The sequence below is a fragment of the Engystomops pustulosus genome, chromosome 7 (genome assembly GCF_040894005.1).
Source record: "Engystomops pustulosus chromosome 7, aEngPut4.maternal, whole genome shotgun sequence".
Classification (NCBI taxonomy): Eukaryota; Metazoa; Chordata; class Amphibia; order Anura; family Leptodactylidae; genus Engystomops; species Engystomops pustulosus.
Window position 1 is genome coordinate 58,927,973 of NC_092417.1, and position 9,627 is coordinate 58,937,599.

The following is a 9,627-nucleotide window of genomic DNA, read 5'->3' on the forward strand; positions in this document are numbered from 1 at the left end:
GGACATGTCCTATCTTTCCTCATGTTACAGGCTGTGCACTTTGAATGGCCTGGAGGGGGGAGGGGTCACCCCTCCTCCTCTCCATAGCGGCTGACGCAGCTGTGCGGGCATACATCATTGTGCATGCAGCCTAAGGCTGCTACAGGACACCTCAAGTAGCTCAACTATTGCAAAAACATAAAAATTGCCATCACTGTCTAGAGATTTTGTATTGTACGCAATTTGTTCCAATACTTACTGGGGCACATTTACTAAGGGTCCGCACAGTGCATTTCTGTCGGGTTTCCCGACTGTTTCCAATTTGCGCCACATTTAACAGGGGTCTTTGGCGCACGCGATCGGATTTTGGTGCAATCGCACCGACTTTCATGCAACACAAATTGGGGGGCGCGGCTGTCGGACAACCCGTCTGATTTGAACTAAGCGCGGCATTTAAAATTCAAATTGTGTCGCAAGACATGCACTCACATACACCGGGAAGAAAAAGGTGAACTCCGGCGGACTTCAGCGGGGAAGCGACACATGCCGGATATCGGGCACACAATCTTAGTTAATCGCGCCGGACTTCATCCTCGTTGGACAGCGTACCTCGGGGATCGCGACAGGACTGGGTAAGTAAATGTGCCCCACTGTCTAGACAGTACTGTCTCACAGCTTAAATTGTCTCTACAATCTTCTTATTTACTACAGTTTCCCTTTATCGCTGAATCTCCTGGACTTCAATTGAAATTTGTATCTTTTCTGTGACCTTCTGATAATAAAGATAGGCCCCCAATATTTTATTTTCAGGAATAAAAATGTTTAAATTATTAAGTATATGAGCAATCTAATAAAGTGTCATAGGCGACAATGACTACCGTGCTGGTAAATAATTACCCATAATCCCCTGTATTGCTAAAAATTTATTCCATAGAGACTATCTGTTTATTTGCTGTTTCCTGCACATTGTATGCGTAAATGAAACATTACAGCTGCTTGTGCATCATTTGGCATCTAGTTCTATGAGGTTTCCTTGAAGTGATCACATGGTACTATCCAGGTGTCTCTCATAAGAAACAAAGGTGGCGTCTAGGTTATTTCTTCTCATTTAAACATGGCTTCCTGCCAGGAGAGGATTCTATCAGCCACGTGCAGTCTGGAGAGGTTAAATGACCTTAACTCTTCTCACAACCACTGAAATGTGTGATGTTTTATCAACAGAGGACAGCTGTGCTTTTTTTCCTTTGGCTAATTGGCCTTGAAGAGCATGGAGAACTGGAGACGTGGATGTTTGCAAAAGACCTAGTCCTATCTGCGTGTTTCTAGATGAATACCATGTGTGCGCATGAAAAGGAATATGTGCACTTTATCTAATACATTGTTGCCAGATGCACAAAGTATGAACATCTAGAGACTCCTGCTTAGAACTTTCTGCCATTGGAAGAGGGGAAAGTCTAATATTTAAAGGGATATTCCAGAAGGTTGCTGTAGATTATGGACATTCATAGCATTAACCACTGGTGACGTAGTATGGGCAAGGATGGGAACTTCATAAGAAAAGTAAAACCAACAAGTATTATTTAGCAGTGTACAGTGGTTTATTCTGTGAGAACAGTATATGGCAGTATTATTTACAGTATGCTCTATCATGGGGTTTTATTTGGATATAAGTGAGACTTGGTGGTGGTATTATGTAGGCTATATATGGCAGTGCCACATTATATATTTTTGTTAATATTGCTTGAGTTGACATTAGAAATCCAAAACGACAAGGGGATTGCTTCCCTGACTGCTTAGAGATATATATTCAGTAAAAACTACCATGGCTTTGTCCCCTGGACCATTCAGGCATAGGACTGTATGTATTATATTATCCATTGTGATTGAGTCAATCGTCATAACAGGGCTAGTTATATTGATGGCCTATCTATAGGATAGGTCAATAATATCAGGTCAGTGGCGGTTTGACACTTGAGACCCCCAGTGATCAGCTGATTCTGGCAATTCCCAGCACCAGAATTAGTAAAGAGAAAAGAACTCCTGTTCTAGTATATAGAAGCTCAGGATGGTTCCTGGAGATTTCCACTCCAAAGAGACCAGAGATCAGACTTCTAGCTTGTTATTTTTATGCCAGGATGAGTGACTTGTCAGGGTTCTAGTGTCCAACCCCATCAATCAAATATTGATGATCTTTCCGATCCTGTCATCTATTTTATTATTCTGGAAAACTCTTTAAGGGTGGACCTGATGGCCTAGATCTATTATTCTCGCTGTATGAAACATATTTTATACAGCAACTTCACAGAATTATGTTGCACGCTCTATGTTAAAGATGCACCAGAAAAGATGGTGCGTCACATAATTGAAGACCGTGCACCAGTATTCAATAATCTGGCACATCCTGCACATGTGCTCCACTGTGTCAAAATGGGAAAAGAGGAGCTTCTTAAATTTCCATCTTAAGTTTCCAGGAAGCATATGAAGATGAGGGCAGGCATCATTTAGGTAGGTCATTTCATATAGTGACAGGTAAATATCAGAAAAAGGGTGAACTATCCCAAGGCTCATGCAAAGGTTTATCTTATTCTGGAATTAGGGATGTTTCATCGAGTATCTGCAAACTGTTCTCCTAGTGGTTTGGAAGAGCTGAAAATAAACCCCAAGGAATGGGTTTTTGATTTATAGGTCCAATTACAAGATAATCTTACAGTTAAACAATTTAAAAGTCAAACAGTTAAGGTCCCAAAACCCTAACACTAATTTGATCGCTCTCCACTCTGATTCATAGAAGGGTCCTGAATAGAAAACACCTGTCCATGATATTTATGTAATCTTATAGGCATATGGACAAATGTTGTGCTGTTAGGACCACCCCTTTAATTTGTTATAAAAAGTATAAATTATAGACAGAACCTTGGGTCGAATGGCTTATGCAGTGAGCAAATAAAGTGTTGAAGTACCAAGGACTTAAACTGGTCATGGAGGAAGATTTAGGTTGCTGATGGTGCACAAAATTAGGATATTTGGGATATTGAGTAATCTCCATCTAAAGATTGTTAATTACGTTGGGTAACATGCAATCACTACTGTCCACCCAACCCCCCTGATGAGGATAGAATACATTTTAATTATCACACGCTCATTAAAAGAATACAGACTATGATGTTTTGCTTGTCTAAAGAGCTAGCAGTTCAGAGTACCTTTGTGTCATTGCGTAAACATTAGCAGTCACCATCTGTTTCATGTCAGAGATGAGGAATATTCGGTAATAGGAGACATCAACTCATAAGAAGATAAAGGTAAATTCACTGGAAACTGTATTGAAATTATAAATATATGCTGGAGTAGACGGGAGGTGTTTGAACTCAGAGGGTCTCCATGCAAAAAAAAAGATACCCTACGTCCAAATCATAAGTGTCAACAGCCATCAACGGCACCATCTGTCTCTGTAAATGAATGTCAATCAATAGTATTTTTGTGAGATGGTGTGATATAGATATACTGTAGATATTTTACCATTTAAGACCCTTAGCATATGATGCAGTTTGTCCAAATGAAAATGAAGCAGAGACAAAGAAAAAACAGCATTATCATATCATTCCTCCACAAAACTAAATTTTATTAAAAATATTATGATTTATAAAAAATATTTATTCAGAACAGTCCAGTAGCACATTCCACAGATTTTATGTGTGTGTCCTTGTTAAAGATTTTGAAAAAAAAAATATATATATATATACAGTATATATATATATATATATATATATATATATATATATATATATATATATTACACTCACCGGCCACTTTATTAGGTACACCATGCTAGTAACGGGTTGGACCCCCTTTTGCCTTCAGAACTGCCTCAATTCTTCGTGGCATAGATTCAACAAGGTGCTGGAAGCATTCCTCAGAGATTTTGGTCCATATTGACATGATGGCATCACACAGTTGCCGCAGATTTGTCGGCTGCACATCCATGATGCAAATCTCCCGTTCCACCACATCCCAAAGATGCTCTATTGGATTGAGATCTGGTGACTGTGGAGGCCATTTGAGTACAGTGAACTCATTGTCATGTTCAAGAAACCAGTCTGAGATGATTCCAGCTTTATGACATGGCGCATTATCCTGCTGAAAGTAGCCATCAGATGTTGGGTACATTGTGGTCATAAAGGGATGGACATGGTCAGCAACAATACTCAGGTAGGCTGTGGCATTACAACGATGCTCAATTGGTACCAAGGGGCCCAAAGAGTGCCAAGAAAATATTCCCCACACCATGACACCACCACCACCAGCCTGAACCGTTGATACAAGGCAGGATGGATCCATGCTTTCATGTTGTTGACGCCAAATTCTGACCCTACCATCCGAATGTCGCAGCAGAAATCGAGACTCATCAGACCAGGCAGCGTTTTTCCAATCTTCTACTGTCCAATTTCGATGAGCTTGTGCAAATTGTAGCCTCAGTTTCCTGTTCTTAGCTAAAAGGAGTGGCACCCGGTGTGGTCTTCTGCTGCTGTAGCCCATCTGCCTCAAAGTTCGACGTACTGTGCGTTCAGAGATGCTCTTCTGCCTACCTTGGTTGTAACGGGTGGCGATTTGAGTCACTGTTGCCTTTCTATCAGCTCGAACTCAAATAACCTTTCTTCCCCATACTGATGCTCGGTTTGAACTGCAGGAGATTGTCTTGACCCCCTTGAAAAAGCGCCATATGCGAAATACGTGTCGGGGCATTGTCTGTGTGTGGTCCTCTCTTTGGTATAGAATTACAGCCATTGGTTTGCAGCTTTGTAATGTACATTTCCAGATAATTTACTCTTGGGTATTGCTTCATTTTACTGCTCACCTTTTACTACCTATTACTGATACACAGTGTGGTATGTTTTGTATTGGCTTGTTACTACTGCTATTCGGTATACACACAATTTTAATTCATTGTTGTCCGTTCATGTATGCTGCATTATGTTTGGTTTTTAACATCCACATTGATTGAAATAAAGTATATTTATGTCAATTATTCGTTTCTGTGTTCTTTGAACCTTTTTTTGGTATTATTCTACCTTACCCTATGGTATTTTGTTTACATGCCCATACCTAATGGGTTTTCTATTTTTGTCCATGTCTACATGCCTAAATGCACTGAGTTGCCGCCATGTGATTGGCTGATTAGAAATTAAGTGTTAACGAGCAGTTGGACAGGTGTACCTAATAAAGTGGCCGGTGAGTCTATATATGTGTGTGTGTTAACAATCATATAGAGATCATATACCTGTAGGACGGATAACTTCTAAGAACCATATAACCATCTTTAAAAAGTAAACAAAGAGGAAGTGGACAAAAGATGATACAATAAGACAGATAACTGATGTAAGAATATGAAAGAGCAACATAGAAATATTTATACTAAACCGAAATGGCATAAAATCGAGTATGTGAAATTTTGATCAAAGAAATATCTGTGACTGAAACATACATATTTGTAGCTGGAATTTCTGTAAAACAATACACAATAAAATTACATGGGTTAGTAAGTCCCTGCAGCAAGGAAATTGGCTGCATTTATTTTAAGCTGCCTTCCACCAAACAACTTACCTGTTCTCCAGGGAGAAAGAAACTAAAAATGGACTCCCATTTCTTCATGCCTTCCTATTTAGGGGGTGGTCTAAGGTGGAGAAGAATCCTTTCTATATCAGAATCAAGAACATATATAAATTATGGGGATGGCTGGTAGTGGTATCTGCATGATGGAGGTAGTAGGCTGTTAGTATGAAGAATCTCACAGGGTAGAACATCTCTAAAGATATGGTTTACAGTGTAAGCTGGTTTGATTAGACCCTTATCCCCAAAACTGCTGATATTGATTCTATTAATGAGTCAAGCATGAACAAGGACTAAGAGGGTCTTATACAGAGGCTTAACCGGAAGCTCTTGGCTCTAATGTGCCTGGGGCCATCTTAGCCTCTTACCAAGTAGTGGTCCGACCCAGGAGCCTCTCAGATAGTCCCAGGCCTGACATTTAAGCAAACAACATTACGCCCAGCCATGAGGAAGCATTATATCCATTATTGCAGTCTACTGTAGGTACAATCAGATCCACTGGGGTTTTTAAAAAAAAAAAAAATAATGTAAAAAGTAAATAATATAAAAAATTCACCACTTCGAAACACTTTCCAAAGAAGACAATTACAAATAAGAAAACAAAAGAGAAACCGTGTTAGGTATCCCTGCATCTAAAAATGTATCCACATAACATCTATCTTAACTTAAAAAATAAGTATTGCATGGGGTAATGGGAAAACATTCAAATGTTTTTGAACATGAATATCAATAGTAGTTTTTCTCTGTACTTTGAGTATAAAAAGTTATAGGTTTCAGAATACATGAATAGGAAGATTTTTCTTTTCAAAAGATTTCCATTTTTAGAGGTATTAAAACATAACAAAATTGTTATAAATCTGGTATCTCTATGATTATACAGACCCAAAGAATAAAGTGGAAGCCATGAAAACATGGTCTTTAAGAATCTACCATAACATCAAAAAAACTTTTCACTCCTTTTTAACAATGCAATTAGAAATTTATTATGAATAATGACCAGCAATCCAAAATTGTGTCTGTACCTAGACACATTTTTTTCTACTGCTTCTCTAAATAATTATTTTTTCAAACAACCCCTTTAAATGTTGTATTTACAATTTGTTGGAAAAAAAGCAAATCTTTATAAGGCTTTGTCAATGAGAGAGTAAAAAAATAACCTTTGTGGAAGGAATTAAAAATAGGTTAAAGTTTATGGCCATTTTTTCCAAGATTTTTCCTTTTACATCTTAACCATGGAGACACATAGTAGTGTTTAAGTGTTGTATTGTACCAGATATTTTTATTTAAAATGTTTGCAAAGTTTCTTTATTTTCAATAGAAAATAGATATGAAGGTGTACTCACCTTTAGAGATGAGTGGATCCAATGTTTGTGTTCAGGTTCAGCCCGTGTGACCCAGGCAAAAGCCCAGATTGGCAGCCAAACAGCCAATCCGGCAAATTGCCATGGATATGATTGGCCACGCAAACATTGGATCCCCTCATCTCTTCTCACCTTCTAAGTGTCAATTAGTGTTTCATATGTAGCATATACTTTATATTATATATGGTACGTGCCTCTTTAACTTATATTTTAAGTGTTAAATTGTAGTTGTAAACTATGAGTTCTTTTTTTGTTGAAGTATCATTGGGATTAATTTTGCCAACAGAGAATGTAACATTAACATAACAACCAGCAAAAAAGGAAAAAAGAGTTGACACAAAATCAAATCCTAATTAGTTTAAAGATTACCATTTTTTTGAAACGATCAATTCTCAATAAACCCACAAGACCCCTTTGTATTCTAACATGCCCTAAAGTTGCACAGTAAAAAAAAGGGCCTTTGTTCATACAAGCAAAGTATTAGCAATCAAAGACGTAAAAAGGGGGGAGGGGAGTGGTAAAAAAAGGAACGTTCCAGCCTATTACTGTAACAATCCAATTACAGTACAATGCCTATCAAACTTAACTTCACAGGTTATAGCTTCTAATTGCCTGACAAAAATTGACACTTCAGTCGCAACAGCATAATATAATCAGAGTCCAAATTAAGTTTGATCGCAGGCAGAAAATGATGCTATCACTCGTCGGCTTGGGAAGCAGAAGATCAACTGGAACGATATCAAGGATCAGAAATGAAAATGATTCATTAATGGCATTGGTTTTTTGATAATGGGAATGACACAGTTCAGACGGCTTCAAAATAACACTATTAATTAAAAAAGATGATAGACCTAACAAGGCAGAAAAAACACCGGAACCTTTTATTCCACTCTTGTTAAGGTGAAAGCTGACAATGGTTAGGAACATGAGCGAGCGGAAAGGGTCTGCGTTAAGCTGATCCCTGCTTCTAAAGTAAAGTTTTAAAGGGACACTACATAAAGACGGGCAAAGGCCTCTAGGAAGGCAATATATAATAGAATAGCAATGGTTCGTTAGAAGGATTTTTACTAATTGTGCTAAATATTTCTAAAGTTTTTAAAAAAGAAAACATTCATAGACTAAGTTTATGGCTGTAGGACTTGCCATGTAAACTTCTAAGTAGGGTTTGCAATAGCCTAGGACTGGTGGCTTCTTATTTTTCCAATGACTAGAAGACATGATGAAGCTCACCTGCCCAGTTCTAGTAGCCATCTTTTATAACTACTTTTCTATTCCTAGGTGGAGCTGCCTTATCCAGTTCTCCCCCAGTACTGTATATCATCTTCAATAAATTATACAGTCTTTATGAGTAGAATTGCCTTATCATGTTCTTTTTCAGTATTGGAAGCCAGTATCTACGTCTGAGGTTATGGGTGGAGCTTTCTTGCCCTGTTCTCCTTACGGTGATATACAATTTGTAGATAAGTCATACTGGAAAATGATATTTGTCCTATAAATACAGGATGGCCCACATTTATCAAACATAGCGCAGTTTGCCTGTATGCGGCACTGTGTGCAACAGATTCATGAAATGTGTCGCAAGTTTTTCATGAATCTGGTGCTCCCTGCACTGCTCTGACAATGTGCACCTTTAACATAGGGCGTGTGATATAATTCTGTCAGAGACTATGATTAATGTGTTGCACGGTTCGACTGTGGACCGCAATGCCCCTTTCAGTGGAGAATATTGCACCTGTGACACAAATGTTGGGCGGATATTTTTTATGTCATTTGCATTTCTGGAAAATTCTAACATTTTGCATCAATATTTCAATTTTAATTGTTTGTCTGGGACAAGCTCCTTTTTTTATCATGAACATAATGGAGGTTTAGAAGACTCTCCCAGGAGACCACTGGCCAGTTATGGGTGAACTCTGATGTGTTCCCTCTACAATCCATCAGAACCAGGCACGGAAGATACAGCTTGTGTCTATTTGTAGTCACTCTTCTCTACAAGAAGCATTGATTACTTCTCAGTTAACCTTTAAGCTGTGTAACTTTGAGCCCTGCTCAGTCGTGGCAGCCAGCTACGCTCATATTGTGGGTCACCTCAATAAAAGGACAACACATTAATCTTTGTCCTCCGGTTGCAGAGCTTCTTGGGTATTCTACTGGGAGACAAAAGTGACACTCAATACTCGGCGACATCTATCTGATCCCCAATTAAAATATTATCTTTTTCAGATGTCAATAAGTGCTGACCAGGATCAATAAAGGTGGAAATTCGAAATGACACTTCCTGGCTATAAAGTATTGCAGGGGAAATATAGTCCTTCTGTACAGTCAGCTGGAAAGGAAAATGCTGGACCCCATCTGTAACCACATGACAGGCAAGCAGAATTTGAGATGGATTAAAGAGAATCTAACAACTGAATGATGACTCTTCTGCTACTACTGTATCGGGTCTATAATTAAAGATTTTAAAGTATCTGCTTATCAACACATGCTGTTATATAAAAATGAGCCCACATATGTATATATTCAGTTATAAGAAAAATACAGCACAAACTCTTTGAATTGTTTGGTTTTACATATTAGCACATAATTAAAAAATATACATTTTGTTATATACAGATGTTTCCATACATCTGCAATGTGTTCTTCACACATATTGTTCTTCACATACTATTGTAAAAAACGCCGT

The 9,627-nt window shown here is 38.3% G+C and overlaps 1 long non-coding RNA gene across 1 annotated transcript; it reads left to right on the forward strand.

The window, feature by feature from the left end:
- Window positions 1-512: 512 nt before the first annotated feature.
- LOC140069863 (uncharacterized) lies at window positions 513-9,411 on the forward strand. Its single transcript, XR_011848866.1, has 2 exons — window positions 513-611; window positions 9,168-9,411. It is a non-coding gene; the product is annotated as an uncharacterized lncRNA (long non-coding RNA).
- Window positions 9,412-9,627: the final 216 nt, after the last annotated feature.